The 22,954-nt window shown below is 38.8% G+C and overlaps 1 pseudogene; it reads right to left on the reverse strand.

The window, feature by feature from the left end:
• Positions 1–12,281: 12,281 nt before the first annotated feature.
• LOC118722610 lies at positions 12,282–13,544 on the reverse strand (annotated as a pseudogene).
• Between the last annotated feature and the right edge of the window lie 9,410 nt (positions 13,545–22,954).

The raw sequence follows: 22,954 nt of genomic DNA on the forward strand, positions 1-22,954 counted from the left end.
AGTGACATATGGTGACGTATTCTCACAAGAAAGGTGATGACTACAGTCCCCACTACTTTGACTTCTTCCACTATAGTTAGGCTTTGAAACAGCAAATAATTTTGCAATTCTAAATGAATATTGATTCTTTAATTCATTTGTTCTCTCATTGATTCTAACATTGATAAAAATGCATAAAATATGTGATGGGATTCCTTAAATTTTATTAATAAAGCATAAAATAATGTTGGCAAATAAATACCATTTTTATTTTTAATTAAAAAAATTTTAGTTGAAATATATGATGCCCTGGCTTAGTTGGTTGGGCATTAACCCTTGCACTAAAAGTTTGCTGGTTTGGTTCTGGGTCAGAGCACATGAGGGCTCAATCTCTGGGTAAGGGGTGTGAAAGGGCAATCCATCCATGTCATCCTCTCACATTGATGTTTCTATTGATGTTTCTATCTTGCTCCCTCCCCCTTCCTCAATCTCTGAAAACCAAGTAAAATATATATATATATATATATATATATATATATATATATATATATATATATATGGAAGGAAACTTGACTTGGTGTGGTAAACATGCAATACAGATGATATATGATAGGATTATGTAGTTCAAACTATATAATTTTATTAACCAAAGTCATCCCAATAAAATTCAATAATAAATAAATATTTTTGAGTAAAAATTTAAAACTACGCATTTTAATTCAGTTATTTGCTGCACTAAAGCATCTGCTTCTTAGTTCTCTGTCCTATGACACCTAATTTCTGTACCTGCCAAATTGTGTCAAATTTTAAAATAACCAGTACTCTGTTTCTTCTCACACACAATCCCTATGTTTAATTTATTAAAAAATGTATTTCCTTTTCTGTCTCCCAAACTAACTTATATATTATACTTTCCTTAATGCCCAATTCAGGGCAGTCTTCCCTAACCAGTATCTATTTTTCCTTTCTCCTTATTGCATACAGATGTTATGTCTATTTGCAAGCTGCTTCGTGGTATTGGATTTCTGTTATTCATGGTATCATTCATATGTTAGCTCTTCAATGTAAATATATGTTCCCTGATAACAGGGCATGGCCATAGAGTCTATATATAACAGAATAAATCCTCATATTTCCTATTTCATTGTCCAATGTTCTTTTCACTTTATCATGATCTGATATTATGAGGACAGCAAAAATGGAGTGTTTTTTTAAAAGTATGTTTAACTAATCCACTCATGTTTAATTGCTACATAGTCAGTCAAAACAAAAATATAAAGTTAAATTTCTTCATGCATGTAATGTGGCATCTACTAGAAGTTTTCCAAATGCCCTTAAAGTGAGTTTAAGAAATTTGAATAAACTTATTTTTGAAAATAATTGCCACAGTGTTTAGCAGAAGTTGGACATAAAAAAATAAATGTTAAAAAACTGAGGATCCAAGATGGTGTCAGACAGAATGACAGTGAAAAAAAAGAGAGTGTAAGTGACAGTGAAAATAAAAGGGGAGTGTGTGTATGTACGAGTGAGGAACAATTATGTTCTGCGGGATTGTTGGGATATATATATTAGACTCCTAGTGCATCTAGGACCCCTTGAGGGATGTCTGACTGCCAGTAGGATTGGGCCTAAATGGGCAGTTGGACATCCCTCTCACGGGACTGCTGGCTCGCAACTGCTCTCCTGCCTACCTCCCTGATTGCCCCTAACCGCTTCTGCCAGCCTGATCATCCCCTAACCAGCCTGTTTGCTCCTAAGTGCCCTCTCCTGCAGGCCTGCTCACTCCTAACTGCCCTCCCCTTCAGTCCTGGTAACCCCTAAATGCCTTCCCCTGCAGGCCTGGTCCCCCCAACGCCTCTCCCCTGTAAGCATGGGTCCTCCTCAACTGCCCTTCCCTGCAGGCCCAGTTGCCCCCAGCTTCCCTCCTCTGACAGCCTGGTCACCCCTAACTGCCCTCCCCTGCATGCCTGATTGCCCCAAATGCCCTCCCTTGCAGACCTGGGCCCTCCCAACTGCCCTGCTCTGATGGCCATCTTGTGGCAGCCACCATCTTGTGTTCACCTGGGGGCAGCCATCTTGTATGTTGCAGTGATGGTCAATTTGCATATTATTCTTTTATTAGATAGAATAGGGGCCTGGTGCATGGGTGGGGGCCAGCTGGTTTGCCCTGAAGGGTGTCCCAGATCAGGGTGGGGGTTCCCTTGAGGGATGGCGTGGCCAGGGCGAGGGACCTGTGGTGGTTTATAGGCCAGCCACACCCCCAGTGACCCAAGCAGAGGCCCTGGTATTTGGGATTTATTCATCTTCTATAACTGAAACTTTGTAGTCCTTAGCAGAGGCCTGGCTGGCCAGGGTGTGAGGGAAGCTTGGCTCCCTCCATTGCCAGGGAAACCCAAGCCTCTTGCTCACTCTGTGGCCTCAGTCATCTCAGTTGGGTTGAATTGCATTCTTGCTCCTGATTGTCTGGTGGGCATAGCTTGTGGGTATAGAGTAGATACAGTCAATTTGCATATTACTCTTTTATTAGATAGGATACATGGTGATGGAAGGAGACTTGACAGTGTGCAATACAAACATGCAATACAGATGATATAATGTAGGTGGACCAGGTGCCCCTAGCAGTCAGCCTCTACTATAGCTGAAATCTCTCCTGGGTCAGCCAGCTCTGCCTCAGAGACTGTGCCATCTTGAAGGGGAAAGCAGCTGTGACTGAGAGCCCAGTCTCACCTTCACCCAGGGATACCTTGGACACCACCTGGGATGCTACAGCCATATTGACCAGGGACCAGCTACCTTGGCTGAGAACCCACAAACACCAAGACTCCAGTCTCCCTGGCCACAGGCTCCTAAAAAGTTTGTTCAGGGGAAGACAAAATGGTGGCTGAATAGGCAATTGGGTCCAATGCCTTCTCATGGATCAGATAGAAGAAACAGCTCAATTGAATAATATCCACCCAGAATTGGTGAATTAAACACAGCTGGAGAGACAATCTGTTGACAAAAATGTCAGAAGTAGCCAGGATACTGGTGGGATGGAGATCTGGCCTGAGGGAGAAATGTGCATAGTTGGGACTAGAGTGTCAGAGGGTGACTGCACTGCACCAAGTCCACATACATGGGGGGACATGTATAGCATTTGACTGTGGAAGTCCACAGGGCTTCTGGCAAAGGGGGACTTTAGATCTAAACTCATGGCTGGGGGAGGCTGTGTGCAGAAAAGCAGCCTAAAACTCTGCACTGGCTGGGCAGTGCCTGGAGGAGAGAGTCGCCAGCTTTGTGGTTGCCCTATCTTTATAATTTCCTTGCTTTAACCCAGGATCTTTCAATTACAAACACTCACCTGGGCTGCAGTGCAGGGAAAGATGGTTTTGTGGAAGCTAGGGAACAAAATAAGGTTCCCCATAAGCTATCTCTGGGAAAGTCCTTTCCCTTCAACTGTGAACAGATTTCTCTTTTGGAGACCAGGGCCCTCCTAGCAGCACAGCTTTACCCAGTCTTGATCTCGGCAGGGAAACTAATATTCAAAATTCCCCTAGGGAGCCCTCAAGGACTGGGTTGAGGGGCCATTTTGTCCCAGAAACTAATACAGAAACACCGCCACCTAGAGGCTTTGTCAGAAATAAACACTTGTGTGAATACTACTGAAAGCAAGCGGGCAGAAAAACAAAGCAGACTGATTAATTCTGTTGGCTTAAAACAAGGCAGTGGCATCTGACACAGAGGAGTGGTAGATCATTGGGAGCTTCAACATGGTGCTGACTATCAAACAGCAATCTGAGATGTGGCATACAGAATAGTGGAGAGGGGTCTTAGACCAGCTCACTTAGGACATTAACTATTCAACTGAAGCAAATGAACTTCACTATTTCACTTTTTAAAATCTTTTACTTAAGAAACTAAAACTTTATTTTTTTTTCTTTATTTTATACTAGAGGCCCAGTGCATGAAATTTGTGCACTGGTAGGGTCCCTAGTAGTGGTTGGCTGCCAGCCAGGGGCACCATCCCTTCCTCAGCCAGCTCCTCCCACTGGTTGAATTCCCAGACAATGGGACAATTTGCATACTACATTTTTATTATTTAGGATATATATTTATTATTTTTATTTATTTATTTTATTATTATCATTACTACTGGAGGACCACTGCTAGAATCCCTTGGTCTGGCCTGTGGGGATTTGGCCAAGGCCAGCAGTCCAACATCCCCCAAGGGGTCCTGGAGTTCAAAACAGCATTCTGCAAAGTTGCTGTCACTCAGAAGCTCCTGTATTGAGTGTCTGCCCTCTGGTGGTCAGTGTGGATCATAACTACCAGCCAATTGGTCAGTTCGATTGTCACTTAGCTTTTATATAGATTATTATTCTTTTTTAATTAGTGTTCTACATTCTATTTGTATATTATTATTATTATCTTCATCATCATCATCATCATTATTTTACTCTATCTCATTTTTTCCTTTATGCCAACACCTTCTTCCTCACTTTCCCCTTTTTAATTCCTTCTCTTCTCCTGTTCTTGCTTTAGTTTTTTTCTCCCCTTTCTTTTTACTCCTTGATGAAAATTGATCTTCTTTATCTGCTCTATTGACACATTACTATTTTAGTAATCTCTGTTGGCTTATTCATATATCTAATTTCCTTTCCCCTGTTCTAAGTCCATGCACTCATTTCTCTTTCTTCATGAGTCAATATTTTTCTTATTGTTGTTGTTTGTTAGTTAGTTTGTTTTTGTTTTGATTTTTATCTTATGTTTCTGTTTTTACTTTCCTTGCTTGTTCTCTTCTTCTATTAATAGCTTAATTAATTTCACTCACCAATTTAAAGCCTATCTGTGCCCTACCCTATTCTTTTCCAAAATAGATAAATACATAGAAAGATAAAAGGGAAATATTTTTATTGAGTATTTTGTTTTTTTACTTTTCTTCTTACACACTCATTCTCTTTCTACCTCCTCTATATTGAATTATAACCATTCTCCCATTCATTCAATTTATTTACCTTATCTTCTGGAAATAAGCTCTGCCTCTACAGATTCAGCTCCCCTCCTCTTGTCTGGGTGTTTGTTGTTTGTATTTTTTACTTTAGTTGTTGGTTTTGTGGAGTTTTCTCCCTATATACATATATTTTTCCCCCCTTATTTTTTCTCCTTTTTCTTTTCTCTCTTACCTTTTTTTTTTTTTTTCCTTTTCTCAATATTATTTTTGCACTCTTTTCTCTTCCCTAATTTTCTTTTCTCTGGAGGTCACCTTAATTTGGGGTTATCTGTGTTGTAAATAGACTCATATTTTGTTCTCTCTGTGTTCTGTCTGGTTGAGATGTATTTTGTGCCTTTTGGTTGATGTGGTAGAGAGTGAGTCACATAACAAGGCATCCTGATAGGAGCAAAAATGGGAGGACAAAGAAACAACCCTTATACAAAGAAAGGGAGTAATTACCGGAAAAAAAAGTTAACGAAATGGAAGCAAGTAATTTGTTAGAGAAAGAATTCAGAGCAATGCCAATAAGGACACTGAAAAGAATGGAATATAAATTCAAAAACATGTGTAAGAACCAAGAAGACATAAAGAAGAATCAAGAAGAAATAAAGAATGACATCACTACAATATAGAACACAACAGAAAGCATCAACAGTAAATTAAAAGAAGTGGAGGACCACATCAGTGAACTAGAAAACAAGGTAGGAAAAAACACCCAAGCAGAGCAGCAACTGGAAAACAAACAAACAAACAAACAAACAAAAAACAGGAGAAGGGAGCATTGGGACAAAATGAATGAAAACAACATCTTCAAAATAGGGTTGCCAGAAGGAGAGGAAAGTGAGCAAGTAATTGACATCTTGTTTGAAAAAATAATGACAGAAAACTGCCCCAATATTGTGTGAAGTAAAAACTCACACAAGTCCAAGAAGCTCAGAGTCCCAAATAAGATGAATTCAAGAAGACTGACAACAAGACATCTCATAATTATTTTGGGAAACACCAATGACAAAGTAAGAATCTTAAAGTATGCTAGAGAGAGACATAAAGTTACCTACAAGGGATCTCCCATTAGACTATCAACTGATTTTTCAACCGAAACACATCAGACCAGAAGGGAATAAAATTAAATATACAAAATGATGCAAAGCAAGGGACTGAATCCAAGAATACTATACCTAGAAAGGTTATCATTCAAAATGAAAAGTGAAATCAAGTGTTTCACAGCCAAAAAAAGGTTTAAAGAAGTTTATTATCACCAAACCAGCAATGCAAGAAATGCTAAAGGGACTTATGTTAAAAGAAGAAATAGGAGGAAAGAAGAAACACAGACATAAAGAATAAAAATGATAGCAAAAAAGTACCTATCATTAATAACCTTAAATGTAAATGTACTAAATGGTCCAATCAAAAGACATAGGGTAGCTGAATGGATAAGGAGACAACCCAAATCTCCACTGTCTACAAGAGAACCATCTCAGAATAAAGGACTCACACAGACTGATAGTGAAGAAATGAAAAATATATATATATGTTTCAGGAGAATGGAAATGAAAAAAAAAAGGTGAGGTAGCAACATTTATATCTGACAAGTTAAATGTCAAAGTGGAGGTCTTATTAAGAAATAAGGAAGGCCACATCATAATACTAAAGGGATCGACACAAGAGGATAGAACTCTGGTAAACATATATGCACCCAATACAGGAGCACACAAATACATTAAAAAAAAAAAAAAAACTTATGGAAGATATCAAGGGAGAAATGAACAGCAATATAGTCATATTAGGGGACTTTAATACCCTATTGACACCACTAGATAAAATCCTTTAAACAAAAAATCAGCAAAGCCACAGAATATACATTCTTCTCAAGTACACAGAAGTCATTTTCAAAGATAGACCACGTATTGGGACACAGGCAAAGTCTCTTCAAATTCAAGAAGACAGAAATCATATCAGGCATATTCTCAGACCACAATGCCAGAAAATTAGAAATCAACTACAATAAAAACAATGAAAACAAACAAACATGCTATTAAACAATGATTGGGTTACCAAAGTGATAAAAGAGGAAACAAAAAGCATCCTTGTAACAATGACAATAAAAACACAATAATCCAAAAATCTATGGGACACAATGAAAGCAGTCTTGAAAGGAAAGTTCATAACTTTACAGGCCTACCTCAAAATACAAGAAAAAATAGTAATAAATTATCTAACCCTACAACTTAGAATTAGAAAGAGATCAACAAGAAAAGCCCATATATGTACTACTATTTGTAATACTTTAAATGGTTAAAAAAGAAAAAGAAAAAAGAAAGAAAACTAAAACAAACAAACAAAAGCCCAGAGCAAGCAGAAGTAAGAAAATAATAATGATCAGAGCAGAAATAAATGACATGGAGCAAAATAAAATAAAATAAGTTACAAAAGATCAATAAAACCAAGAGATGATTGTTTGAAAGATCAACAAGCTTGATGAACTTCTATCCAGGTTCACAAGAAGCAAGGATAGAGGACCCGTATAATCAAAATCAGAAATGAAAGAGGTAAAATAACAACTGACTCCACAGAAATACAAGGATTATGAAAAAATGCTATGAAAAATTTTATTCCAACAAACTGTACAACCTGGAGGAAATGGACATATTTTTAGAATAAACAAGCTCCCAAAACTCAATCAGGAAGAATAAAAAAACCTGAATAGGCCAATAACTACAGAAGAAACTAAAGTAGTAATCAAAATCTTCCAGCAAACAAAAGTTCTGAACCATAAGGTTTCACAGGGTACTTTACCAAACATTCAAAGAACTAAAACCTATCCTCAGATTATTTCAAAAAATTCAAGAGGAGGGCAACACTTCTAAGCTCTTTCTATAAAGTCAGCATTACCCTAATACCAGATAAAGACACCACAAAGAAAGTGAACTACAAGTCAATATCCTTGAACATAGATGCTAAAATCCTCAACAAAATTCTAGCAAATCGGATCCAGAATTACATTTGAAATATCATACACCATGACCAAATGGGATTTATTATGGGTATGCAAAGATGGTACAATATCCACAAAGCAATAAATGTAAAGCATCACATAAACAATGTGAGAGACAAAAATCACATAATTATACCAATCAATGCTGAAAAAAAAATTTGACAAAATCCAATACACTTTTTTTGATAAAGATTCTCAGAAAAGTAGGAATAGAGGAATCAGACCTTAACATAATAAAAGCCTTATATGACAAACCTACAGCCAGCATCATACTCAGTGGGGAAAACCTAAGTTCATTTTCCCTAAGAACAGGAACAAGACAGGGATGCCCACTTTCACCACTCCTGTTCAATGTAGTACTGAAAGTACTAGCCATAGTGATCAAACAGGAAGAAGAAATAAAAGATATCCAAATTGGAGTTGAAGAAGTAAAATTGTCATTATTCCCAGAGGACATGTTACTGTACATAAAAAAACCCAAAGACTTCATTAAAAAACGTTCTAGACTTAATAAGTGAATTTGACAATGTAACTGGATAGAAAATTAACACCCAGAAATTTATTGCTTTTTTATATACCAATAATGACCTCACAGAAAGAAAACAACAACAACAACAAAATCCCATTTACCATTGCACCAAAAAAAATGAAGATACCCAGGAATAAACTTAAGTAAGGAGGTGAAAGATCTGTACTCTGAAAGCTTGAAAAAAGATTTAGAGGAAGATGTAAGCAAATAGAAGAACATACCATGTTGCTGGATTGATAGAATCTACATCATTAAAATGTCCATACTACCCAAAGCAATCTATAGATTCTATGTAATCCCCATTAAAATACCAATGACATAGTTCAAAGACCTAGAACAAACTATGCAAAAATTCTCCTGGAATAAAAAAAGATCCTGAATAGCCACACAATCCTGAAAAAGAAGAACCAAGTTGGAGGGATCATAATACCACATACCAAGCCATATTACAAAGTCACTGTTTGGAAAACTGACGCATTCTGGCACAAGAACAGGCATATAGATCAATGGAACAGAACAGAGAGCCCAGAAATTGATCCATTATGCTCAACTAATATTTTCCAAAGGAGGCAAGAGCATACAGTGGAGCGAAGACAGTCTCTTCAATAAATATTGCTGGAAAATTTGGTCAGATATTTGCAAAAAAAAAAAAAAAAGAAAGAAAGTAGATCACCAACTTACACCATACACAAAAACAAACTCAAAATGATTAAAGGACTTAAATGTAAGTTGGGAAACCATAAAAATTCTTAGAAGATCTTATAGGCAGCAAAATATCAGATGTTTGTTATAACAATATCTTTACTGACATAGTTCCTAGGGCAATGGAGACTAAAGAGAAAATAAACAAATGGGACTACTTCACAATAAAAATCTTCTTCACAGCAAAATAAACTATTAACAAAATAAAAAGAAAGCCCACTGCATGGGAGAACATATTTGCCTGAAAGTGGCATCCTGGAGATAGCAGGGAAGTCTAATCTGTCGCTTTTCACCAATGCATACACTTTGGAGGAGAAGGTAGAATTTCTGTATTCCATGAATATTGAAATTTATTACTTAGGTTTTAATAAGGAAGAGAAAATGGAGCAAGGCAGTAAATATGTGAATGCAAAAAAATAACTTGAGTTTGGCATTTGTTCTTTAAGGTGTTTAGAATCTGAATCCAAAATATTTCTGAAAATTGTTAGAGGTTTGATGATAACACTAAAGGCCCAATAGAAATAATTATTCTGTTACTTAGAAGATGTAAGCCAGTTGAGTTTAATTTTGAACAGTTTAATAGGTTGGAGTACTCCTAAGGTTGGAAAAAAAAATGGAATTTTGGACCATGAACTAAAAGAGTACATATTCTGGAATGAAAATGTTATAACACCAGTCTTGATCCTTTGAAGGATTCTCAGGGTGATGGATGAAATAAACCTGTTACTTGTCAACTTTATTTTCTTTTGCTTATTTTTTCCACCAATTTTGGGTTATTTCAAACTTCAAATCAACACTAACTTTCAATGCCTACTAGGTGCACAGGTCCAATGTAGTTGCAGAGATATAAATATATACAAGTCATAACCTTTGCTTCATTTTATAAATCCAAAATATAAGTAAAGTTTTAAAGTAATATAAACAATACAGTGTAAGAAATTGCAAGGTAGCACATGATAACTTCAGAAATCAACAACACTCTTTGTAGTCTGTACTTAGTGCTTTCCATAGCAATCTGACTACCAACAAGAAAAAAAATGTGTGTGTATTATATGTGCTAATAATATAAAACTAAGTAAATTACATCTAGAAAATTTTTACTTTAGAAAATTAACTTCCATTTGTAATCCTAACAGCAAGACACCCAGGTAAAACATACATGGTGTCAAAACAAGCCAAAGGAAAATCAATTGGGCAAAAAATGAAAAAAGGATTGCAAGTCAAATTTATAGAAAAGATTCCTTTATTAACTTTTGGTTGAGAATATGTTTGTATGTTTTCAGAAAACTACTCCGAGACCATATGGATTCCTGCAACAGAGAGGAATTGACAGGAGTGCTCCAGCCATGAAGACAGAAGAGAAACAGTCCAGAGATGAAAGATGCTGACGATGCCTTGCCATACTAGCAGTCAGCAGCTATAGCCATAATAACAGTCAGTCAGTGTTGCTGCAGGTTTCCCAGGACCAAACCTGAGAGGGTTGGATCTGCATTACCACCATTTGTCCACCATCCATGGTGGAAAACAGTATGGAGTTTCCTCAAAAATCTTAAAAGTGGAACTCCCATTTGACCCATTGATTCCACTTATAAGAATATATCCTAAGAAACCTTAAACACCAATCAGAAAGAATGTATAAACCCCTACGTTCATAGCCTTGCAATTTGCAATAGCTAAGATCTGGGAGTGAACTGATGATTCTCGTGGAAAAGGGGAGTGGGGGGTGTGGGAAGAGACTAAACATAAACTGTGCACCTATGGATGAGGACAATGGGGGGTGGGGAAAGGGCAGAGGGTGGGGTGGGAACCTGGTGGAGGGGAGCAATGGAGGGCGGGGAAAAAATGAGGAACATTTGTAATAATATGAACAATAAAGATTTATTAAAAATAAATAAATAAATAAAAGAAGTTCAATGAAAAAAAAAATAGATATAAAAAACCCCAGTTCTGCACATCATGGGTACAAGACAACTCAAACAAGTTTTCTTGCAGTGAGAGGGCAGCTGCTGTCGGCCAAGTCTCTGTCTGTTACCTGGGTCCCAATTTTAGTTGGGCATGTGAAGCTAAGCAGGCATGGGGGCAGAAGACCTCCCTCAGCAGGGGTTAGGGTTCAGGCCCCTGCAAAGTTGGGGGAGTGAAAGTCTGTGCCCCACTTCTGTTGACCCCCAAGTTCTCTCCTGATGGCCCCTCTGTGACTGTGCCTGTCTTAGGTTGTTCCTTCCCTGAGGAATCTTACCCATCTCTGGATAACCAGCCATCCTCCGGGGCCAAGCAGGGTGATGTGAGGTTCAGTTTTGTCTCCTTGGTAGCCTATGTCCCATAGCCTCCATGCCCAGCATCTGCCTTGGGATCCCCTCACCTGCTGGCAGGGCCCTAGCACTCATCACATATCTTGTGAAACCCAGGTTTCTTGTCCAAGAATGGCCTAGCTCATCCCACTGGACTAGCGACAGATCCATGGTACCAGCCATCAAGAGGCTTCAACTTAGGCATGAACAGAAAGCTTAGGCAACAGCTGTGGACAATTGGATTGTGAGAAGAGGGTCCCTCTTGGCCAATAGAGAAAGAGGAGTCAATGTAGAATGCTCAAGTGCCTTCCCAGGGGGCCCTCTACATAATGGAAGAGATTAAATCCCTTCATGTCCTTTTTAAATTGCTGCCAGACATTCAAAAAAGTAGTTTGTATGTTTGTTTGGGATAATTGTACATTATGCTGTTGTAATTTTAAAATATCTAGAGATGTGTTACCTTTGTCTCCAAAAAACAAAAAGATGATTTTTTTATTGACACCCAAGGGTACGAGATACTATTATATATACTGGGGGTAACACAAATCTGGGAAAAATTATAATGACATTGTAGAATAATATCATATAAGGATATTCTTTGCTCTCTAGGCCATGGCAATTTCATTTCAAATTGGATGCCAATTTCTTTTTGTATAGACAAGATCTTATTACATTTTCTACACCTTTCCCAGGAGCAAGTAGTGATAGTCCTTTCTTTGGTGTCCACACAAGCCAAAACCCTCTCTTTGATTTTATTATTATTTTTTCTATTCACAAAGAAAAAGCTCCAGTCCATCTTTTAATTTTTTTGAAAATTATGGATGAATCTCCATTGTTTTAGCTGCTCCCCATGCCACCTGTCTCTGAAGAAAGCCTGACATTGATTAGATATTGAGCCAGGCTGATGCTGACAGCAGATCCAGTGATGCTAACCTGCCTATCAGTAGATCCTTCCACTGGGTTTGCAATTTTGATCTGCGCCCCAGACATCTGACAGATCTCATTGATTTGGTGCCTTGACACCCGATTATGCAGCCAATCAAATCATTTGGAATGGTGAGTTCATGAGAAGTAGTCTGAGCATATGCATCCAAACCTGCCCAATAATCTTTCACCTCTGGAGAGCTGGATTCAATGCCACTGAATCCAGTGTTGCCATGCGTCATGGGAAAATGAGAATGTTGCATTGCCAACTGTTGCAGCTTGGTCAAATCTGGCTGTGGAATGGCATACTGTCCTTGAATGGTATAGGCCTCTAGAGGTGGTCCCTCCGGGTCAGGGTTGAGGCATATGGACGGGGTGGTGTGGGGAAAGCTCGCACTGTCGCTGCCTGTGCTGTACCTGTCCTGACCACCTGCAAACTTGATGGCTTGGGCCGGTACTGGATGGTAACGCCCTTCGGGGGGGACTGGGAGAGAGTCTCCAACATGACCATGCAGATCTGTTTCACACACTCAATGATGGATTGTGGGATGCCAGCAATAGTGATGGCCCGCTCAGTTGAGTTGGGGAGCATATCCCCTGCCACCTGGACTTGAGCTCCTGTATTCTCTCTTATTTCCTTGATCTTGCAACCATCTTTTCCAATGAGAGAGCCACATTGACTAGCAGGGACTACCAGCCGCAGGGTGACTGGGGGTACTCGCAGCTGTGTTATTGGTCATAGAGCTGCTGATGTCCTCTTCCAGTTTGTCAATGATCATAGCAAAGGCTTTGAAGATGGTATTAGTGTGTCCAGCTAAAGTGATAATTCTCTCAGGACAATTCCCTTCTGCGATATGTGCACCACTCTCCTCGTGCATCTTCTTAACTGATTCTCCTTTTTTTCCGATGATACTGCCAACTTCCTTTCCATGCATAAGTAGCTGGATGGAGAGAGACGTTTAATCCGCCTTCAATCACACCTGTCTCCATGTTGAGCAGTATTCGGGGAAGCTGGACTTTGAGTGGTAAAGTCTTTGGTCACTGGTGGGGTGGGGGAGGGAAGGTGAAAGCCAAGAACTGCAGGTGCAAGGCGACTGAGGGGAAAAGGGGAGTGGGCGGGAAGGCGAGGGGGGGCCCCCCCGCGGGCAGGTGAAGGAGGAAGTGGGGGTGGAAGAGGAAGGGGGAAAGAGACCCCCAGAGTGGGTGGAGGGCTGCGGAGGGTGGGCGGGCTGGAGAGGGCGCAGGCTGCAGCTGCTCCAGCTGCTGCATCTGCTGGTCTGGCCAAAAACCTCTCTTTGATTTTACATACAAAGGAGCAATGTTTTGATTTTGTGTCATACAAAACAGAAGTTGTGTGGAGACCCCTGTGTAATTATACTTCCTTGCCCCACCCATGGTTCTCCTGGATGACCAAGATATTTGGTATTATTGATGATTACATTAGGAGGGGGATCAGATCACATAAGGATTCTTACCTATGAAGGGTCAGGAACATAAGTCCAAAATACCATTTGCCCCAAGTAATATTACCATACATCTGATGACTGTTGGATGGCAAGAAAGATGTTCTCAGGCATCCTTAAGGTTTTGGTTACCATACAATTTATTTTTTAATTTTTATTATGATTATGATTATGCTTTTTTATATGTCCACTTACCCTCCATCCCCAATTTGTGCCCCACCCCCTGTTGTCTGTGTCCATTGATTAGGCTCATTGCATGTACAAAGTCTGTTGGTTCATCTCTATCCCTTTCTCCCATCAAACCCCTCCTTCCCTGAGGTTTGAGGTTCTGATCAATGTTTCTCAGTCTCTGGATCTGTTCATTTTCATCAGTCTATAAAGTTCATTATATTCTACAAATGACTGAGATCATGTGATATTTATCTTTCTCTTCCTGGCTTATTTTGCTTAGCATAATGCTCTCCATCTCCATTCATGTTGTTGCAAATGGTAGGAACTCCTTTTTTTTACCACAGCATAGTATGCCATTGTGTAGATATACCACAGTTTTTTAATCCACCCATCTGCTGATGGGCACTTAGGCTGTTTCCAAATCTTAGCTATGGTGAATTGAGCTGCTATGAACATAGGGGTGCATATATCTTTTCTGATTCATGTTTCTAGTTTCTTGGGATATATTTCTAGGAATGGGATCACTGGGTCAAATTAGAGTTCCATTTTTAGTTTTTTGAGAAAACTCCATACTGTTCTCTACAGTGGCTGTACCAATCTGCATTCCCACCAGCAGTGCACGGGGGTTCATTTTTCTTCACATTCTCAACAACACTTGTCTTTTGTTGATTTGTTGATGATAGCCATTCTGACGGGTGTAAGATGGTACCACATTGTCATTTTCATTAACATCTCTCAGATAATTAGTAACTTTGAACATGTTGTCATGGGTCTCTTGGCCTTCCTTCTGTTTTCTTTCAAATAGATTCTATTTAGGTCCATTGCCCATTTTTTTTCTTGGATAATTTATCTTCCTTTTATTATAATAAGTTGTATAAGCTGTCTGTAGATGTTGGAAATTAAACCTTTATCAGTGATAACATTTGGAAATATGTTCTCACATACAGTGGCTTTCTTATTGTTTTGTTGATGGTTTCTTTTACAGCGAAAAAGCTTTTAATTTTGATGTAGTCCCATTTGTTTATTTTCTATTTAGGTTCCATTGCCCTAGGGGCAGTATCAGTAAAGAAGTTCTTTTGACATGTTTGAGATTTTGCTGCTGTGGATTCCTCTAGTATTTTATGGTTTCCTATATTATGTTTAACTCCTGTATCTATTTTGAGTTTATTTTTTTTATTTTTTAAAATATATTTTATTGATTTTTAACAGAGAGGAAGGGAGAGAGATAGAGAGCTAGAAACATGGATGAGAGAGAAACATCAGCTAGCTGCCCTACCAGGGATGTGCCCGCAACCAATGTACATGCCCTTGACCGGAATCAAACCTGGGACCTTTCAGTCCACAGACCGATGCTCTACCACTGAGCCAAACCAGCTTCGGCAATTTTGAGTTTATTTCTGTGTATGGTGTAAGTTGGTGATAGTTTTCAGTTTTTTGCATGTATCTGTCTAATTTTCCCAACACCATTTATTGAAGACTCCATGTCTTGACTCCATTGTACGTTCATGCATCATTTGTCAAATATCAATTAAGCATAGTGGTTTGGATTGATATCTGGATTATTCATTCTATTCTATTGATCTATATGTCTGTTCTTGTGCCAATATCACTCTGTTTTGAGAACAGTGGCTTTGTAACACAGCTTGATGTCTGGAATTGAGACCCCACCTATTTTGTTCTTCTCTCTCAGGATTGTTGTGGCTATTTGGGGTATTTTTATTTCAGATTAATTTTTGGAGAGTTCTTTCTAGGTCTGTGAAATATGCTGTTGGTTTTTTAATGGGGAGTGCATTGAATTTATAGATTGCTATTGGTAGTATAGACATTTTGATGATGTTGATTCTACCAATCCATGAACATAGTATGTTCTTTTATTTGTTTACATCTCCCTCTATCTCTTTTTTTCAGTGTCCTATAGTTTTCCACATATAGATCTTTTATCTCTTTAGCTAATTTTATTCCTAGGTATCTTAATTTTTTTTTTTTTTTTTGTAAATGGGATTGATTTTTTAGTCTTTCTTTCTGTAACTTCACTATTGGTGTAAAGAAATTCCATATATTTCTTGGTGTTAATTTTGCATCCTACTACATTGCCAAATTTATTTATTAAGATTAATAATTTTTTATGGAGTCTTACGGGTTTTTTTTTATGTACAATATCATGTCATCTGCAAATAAGGACAGCTTTACTTCTTCTTTTCCAATTTGAATGCCTTTCATTTCTTCTTCTTGTCTTTTACAATGGCTAACACTTCCAGTAGTCTTTCGAACAGGAGTGGTGAAAGTTAGAATCCCTGTCTTGTTTCTGTTCTTAGGGAAAATGATTTTAGTTTTTGCCCATTGATTATGATGTTGGCTGTAGATTTATCATATATGGCTTTTATTATGTTGAGGTATGATCCTTCTATTCCCACCTTGCTGAGAGTTTTTATCAAAAATGGGTGTTGGATTTTGTCAAATGCTTTTTCTGCATTAATTGATATGACTATGTGATTTTTCTTCCTCTATTTGTTTATGTAATGTATCATGTTTATTGATTTGTGGATATTGTACCAACCTTGCATTCTTGATATAAATTTTACTTGGTCATGGTATATGATCTTTCTGATGTACTGCTGGATCCAATTTTCTAGAATTTTGTTGAGGTTTTTAGCATGTATGTTCATTAGGGATATTGGCCTGTAATTTTCTTTCATTGTGGTGTCTTTATTTAGACAGAGCTTGAAAATGTTCCCTTCTCTTTAATTTTTTGAATAGTCTGAGGAGGATAAGTTTTAGTTCTTCCTTGAATGTTTGGTATAACTCTTGTGTGAAGCTGTCTGGGCCTAGGCTTTTGTTTGCTGGAAACTTTTTGTGACTTCTTCAATTTCTTACATAGTTATCAGCCTATTGAGATTTTTAGATTCCTTCTGTTCAAGTTTTGGAAGGTTGTATTTTTCCAGGAATATGTTTATTTACTCCAGGTTGTCTAGTTGGTCTTGGTGATCCTGGGTAGAGGTCCATCAATCTTGTTTATTCTTTCAAACAACCAGCTCTTGGTTTCATTGATCTTTTGTATTTTTTTTTTTGTCTCTATGTCATTTATTTCTGCTCTAATATTTATTATCTCCTTTGTTCTGCTCATTCTGGGCTTTTCTTCTTTCTAATTCATTGAGTTGTAGCATTACATAATTTACTACCATTTTTTTTTTGAGGTAGGCCTGTAGAACTATAAACTTCCCTCTCAGGACTGCTTTCCTTGTGCCCCATAGGTTTTGGATTATTGTGTTTTTATTGTCATTACTTTCCACATGTTTTTAATTTCTGCTTTGATCTCATTGGTAACCCTATCAATATTTAATAACATGATATTCAGCTTTAAGGTTTTTCAGTGTTTTGGATTGTTTTTATTGTAGTTTATTTCTTATATTATGCCATTGTGGTCTGAGAAGATCCTTGATATGATTTCAATCTTCTTGAATCTGGCGAGACTTTGCTAATGACCCAGTATTTTGCAGTCACTTTGCTAATCCTTGCAGCTTTGGGGTGAAAGGTTCTGAAGATGTCACTTAAGTCCATATCATCTAATTGCTGTTTCTTTGTGGATTTTTTGTCTACATGATTTATCCAGTGATGTTAGTGGCGTGTTAAAGTCCCTGATTCTGATTGTGTTGTTGTCTATCTCTCTCTTAATATCTTGCAGATTTTTTTATGTATTTGGGTGCTCCTGCATTGGGTGCATATATGTTTATAAGGGTTATATCCTCATGTTGTATCCATCCTTTAGTATTATGATGTGGCCTTCCTTATCTATTGTTATGGCCTTCACTTTGAGGTATATGTTTTCAGATATAAATATTGTTACCCCAGCCTTTTTTTCATTTACATTTGCCTGAAAGATATTTTTCCATCTCTTCAATTTCAGTCTGTGTGAGTCCCTTGTTCTGAGGTGGGTCTCTTGTAGACAGCAAATATTTTGGGTCATGTTTTTCATACATTCAACAACTTGATGTCTTTTGATTGGAGCATTTAGTCTGCTTACATTTAAAGTTATTATTGAAAGATACTTATTTGAAGCCATTTTTATTTTTTGTGGTGTGTTCTTTATTACTTTTTTATTTCTTCTTTTTACAGCATTCCCTTTAGCATTTTTTGATTTGCTGGTTTGGTAGTGATAAATTCCCTGTACTTTTTTTGTCTGTGAAGCTTCTGCTTTCCCCTTCAATTTTGATTGATATTCTTGCTGGATAGAGTATTCTTGGATTGAGTTCCTTGCTTTGCATCACTTCTATATCTCCTTCCATTCCCTTCTAGTTTGATTTGTTTTCATTGAGAAATCTTTTGATAATATGATTGGGGATCCTTTGTAGGTAACTCTCTGTCTTTTGCAGTCTTTAAGAGTCTCTTTTTGTCTAAAACATTTGCCATTGTAATTGTGGCATGTCATGGTGTGGGTTTTTTGCGATTCATCTTGCTTGGGACTCTTTGTACTTAAGTAACTATTTTTCTTCCTCATATCTGGGAAGTTCTCTGTCATTATTTCTTCAAATAGATTTTCTAATCCTTGCTGATCTTCTTGTCCTTCTGGCAGCTCTATTATATGTATGTTATTTCGTTTTGCATTGTCCCAAAGCTTCCTTCAGCTCTCCTGATTTTTAATTTTTTTCTCTAGTTATTATTCAGATTGAGCTTGTTTCTGTAACTGATCTTCTAACTCGCTGATTTGGTCCTCTGCTTCTTCTAGTCTACTGTTGATGTCTTCCATGGTGTTTTTTATTTTAGCTATATTATTTTCCATTTCTTTCTGATATTTGCATAGGTTGTTGATTTTCTCATCTATCCAGTATATGAACTGTATGACCATTACTCTGAATTCTTTTTCTGTCTTGTTGCATTCTTCCATTTCACTTATTTCCTTACTTGGCGATTCCTCCTTTTCTTTCCTCTGGGGATTGCTTTGTTTTCTCCCCATTCTGACTATCACCAGAAGGTTCAGGTATCAAATTGTGGGGACCTGGACTGTGTAAAGTGGGAGTTTTGCACCCTACAAGTGTCACTAAAGAGCTCTGATACCAAGATGTGCAGTTGCTATGTGCTGGTAAGAGCCACACTTACCCTGGCCAGAGTCACTGGCGCTTAGTGCGGCCTCATGTGTGTACCTAGAATCAGGGACACTTCTTGTGCCACATTGAAACACGGAACCCACTGGTGTGTGCCAAAAATAAAAGTCTCCTATTGTGTGTCAGGAGTCAGAGGCTCCCTGAGTCCATATCAAGAATCGAATATCAGAGCCTTTGTTTCTTGGTGAGACCTCACACTGAGAATAAGGTACCTGTGTGCACATGCATCAAGAATTGGAGTTACTGGCTCTTAGTGTAAATGTACTGGGAATAAGAGATCTCAGGGGCACCTTATGGGGAATGGAGTCTAGTCACTGGTGGTCAATACTACCTCTTGTGTGGAGATTCAGGGTCCCTGATCTGCCCAGGAGACTAGGTTGCTCAGTTGCACTGTGTTGGTAGGTAGTCCAATTCTGCCCTGCTATAAACAGCCTTCTGTGTGTGCTTGCCCTGAATCAAAGTCAGATGGCACTGCCACTTAGTGTGGGTGTAGGTTCTGGTCATGCAGGTGTGCACTGTGAAAAAAAAAACTCCCTGTGTCCATTTACCCAGGCTCAAATTCAGCATTGCCTTCCTGTGTGGGCACAGGGTCTGGTTGTGGGGAACAAACTCCCTGGTTTGCACCCCAAAGCTCAAATTCAGCACTGTCTCCCTGTCTGGGCGCAGAGATGAGTCACAGAAAACAAATTCCTCGAGTTCATAAGTCCCGGCTCAAGTTCAGCTTTGTCTTCTGCCCTGTGTGGGCTTGGAATCTGGTCGCAGAAAATACCTCCTTAGGGATAGCCGCTTGGCTTAAATTCTACTTAGTCCCCCTGCCTGGGTGTAGAGACAAGTCACAGGAAACAAATTCCCCAATTTCACAAGTCTGGCTCAAGTTCAGTGCTGTCTCCCTGCCCTGTGTGGGTGCAGGATCTGGTCACATAAACTAACTCCCTAGGGATAGTAGCTAGGCTCAAATTTTACTCAGTCTCCCTGCCTGGGCATGAAGAAGAGTCATGGGAAACACAATTCCCATGTCTGACACCAAGGCTCGAAGTCAGACAGAGTCTCCACTGTTTTGTATGTGCAGAAAGCCTTATTGTGTGGTTGGGATCTGGTAGTTTCTATGTTGCTGTCATGAGCATGGCAGGGGAGAGGAATTGGCTTTGTGACTCACAGAAATCTGTGGCCAGTTGCCTGAGTCTTGGTGTCCCTGGGTCTGAAGCTGTGGTGGCAGGTCTTCTACCAAAATGACTGTGGTGTCCTGGTTTGCTTCCAAGACCAGACTGGCTGGTGGTGATACTAGGATTCTAGTCTCAGCAGTTCTGTTTTGCAAGATGGCATGGTCTATGTGCCTCTGGTATCCTCCCTGGAGTGTTTGAGGTGGCCAATGGGTTTTGCCATCTAACACTGCCCAGATTGGCAACTGCCTGGAAGATCTTCAGGTTCTAACTGTCCCTATTTCAGTCACACACACACACACACACACACACACACACACACATGTCCACACACACCTCTATTGTTCCCTCACTCTCTCACACACTCTCCTTCCCTACCTTCCGGCTGGTCACCATCTTGCCTTCTCTCCACTTTCACTTTTAAATGCTTTCTTTGCTGGGTACTATTTATGGATTCAGTCTCTTGGTTTGCATGAGTTTTTAGATTTCATTTCATTCCCTTCTGGCCTGGTTCTTTTGATAAATCAGTTGATATTCTAATGAGAGAACCCTTGTAGGTAACTTTCTTTCTATCAGCCTTTAAGATTCTTACTTTATTGTTGATGTTTGCCAATTTAATTATGATATGACTTTGTACTGTTCTTTTGGGTCCATCTTGTTCGGAACTCTATGTGCTCCTTGGACTTATGTGTTTTCTGTTTTGTTTTGTTCTATTTATTTTTTTATTTTTTATTTTTGTCAACATCAGAGAAGTTTTCTGTCATTATTTCTTCAAATAGGTTTTCTCTTCCTTGCTCCACTTCCTCTCTGTCTGGCACCGCTATTATACAGATGTTGTTTTGTGTTGTCCCAAAGCTCTCTTAAGCTCTCCTCCTGCTTTTCAAGTTTCCTTTTCATTTGCTGCTGTGTTTGTGTGTTTTTTTTTTCCTACCTTGTCTTCTAATTCACTGATGTAGTCCTCATCGTCTTCTAGTCTACTGTTTAATCCTTCCATTGTGTTCTTTATTTCAGCTATGTCATTCTTCATTTTCTTTTGGTTTCTTTTGATGTTGGTGATAATCTCATTCAGCTCCTTGTAATTTTCATTGAGTTGTGTGTATTTGTCACCCAACCATTTGAGCATCCTTATAACAATTACTCTGAATTCTTTCTGTGACATGTTACTTGCCTGATTTAATTTAATTTAATTTTTTTTTTTTTTTTTTTTTTTTTTTTTTTTTTTTTTTTTGCTGGTGATTCCTCTTTTTCTTTCCTTTGGGGGATTTTTTTTAACCTCCATTTTTGCTGTAACATTTTAATTGTTTCTGTGTCTTAGATTCAACTGCTTTGTTACCCAAATTCTTTTGGGGGTGGTGCTACTAGTGAAGTCTCTTGGTTCTCCTGGGTTTGATGATCTATCCAAGCTCCCTACTTAAGTTATTTGGGTTCTCTTGATGTACTTGGATCTTGAATGTCAGTTTCTTATTCATGAGTGAAATCTCATCACAGGTTGGCAATGTGACTCGCCCCTGGCTTTATTGTGTGAACTATTTTGGATGTGATTGTGGTTCTGGCTCTTGGGGAACAGGTTGTCTGAGGTGTCACTGGTATGTGCTAACTGTGGGTTCCCAGAGTTCACAGCTTGGGACATGGGGTCTCAGGGCCTTAGGCTCAGGTACTATAACTTTGACCTGTGTGGTGTGATTCTTTCTGGAATAACATCACTCTGAAACTCAATATGAGGGTCCTGGAGCTCTGGCTGTGGGGGAGGGGAATGTCTTGTAGTCCGTGGTTGAGGCATTGGGACTCTGGTTGAATGATTCCCCTCTCTGTATCATGAGGGTGTTCAGGATCCAGCTGCTGGGTGTGAGAATCTTAGAGATTGTGGATGAAACAATGTGACTTTGTTCAAGGAGATAAGTCCTCATTAACTCACCAACTGTCCAGAGGTAGGCATCTAGGAGGAGAATTTTATGGATCCTGCTGAGAGAGCTGTGCATCTTTGGTTGGAGAGGCACACACCCTGTGGCAGCTCACAGAGAAGCAAGGGATGTGCACATGTGAGGCTCACACACTGGATCAGAGAAATTGTGGTTGTGCCCCCTGCCCTCTGGAGGGAGAAGTCCCAGTTTCTCTTTTGGGGATGTGTACTGTTGGTTGGATATGCATGGCCAGTGGCTGCTTACAGAGGTGCCCTGGAGCTGTCTGCTGTAGTACTGAGCCCAGTGTACTAGAGTGGGTCTACCATGGGTTTTCTGTTCTTGTTCAGCTTCCTCTCCTCTGGAAACCCTATTATGCAGATGTTGTTTCATTTTGTATTGTTCCATGGCTCCCTTAGACTCTCCTCCTGCTTTTTAAGTTTTTTTTCCTCTCCGCCCCCCCCCCAGTTCCTTCTCTTCTTGGGTGTTTCTCTCCTTGTCTTTTAACTGTCAGCTTTTTCTATCTTTCAGTTGAAACCTTCAATTGTGTTATTTATTGTAGGTCTGTCATATTTCATTTCTTCTTTATTCTAACACATGTTGGTGAATTTCTCTTCCAGCCTTTTGAACATTTGAATAACCATTATTCTGAATTCTTTGACAAATTGCTTGCCTCTGTTTCATTTATTTCCTCTTCTGGTGACTCCTCATTTTCTTTCCTTTGGGTATTATTTCTTTCTCTCCCCCTTTTCTGTTGCTTTGTATTTGTTTTTA

This window comes from Pipistrellus kuhlii, unplaced genomic scaffold (assembly GCF_014108245.1).
Source record: "Pipistrellus kuhlii isolate mPipKuh1 unplaced genomic scaffold, mPipKuh1.p scaffold_m20_p_2, whole genome shotgun sequence".
Lineage (NCBI taxonomy): Eukaryota > Metazoa > Chordata > Mammalia > Chiroptera > Vespertilionidae > Pipistrellus > Pipistrellus kuhlii.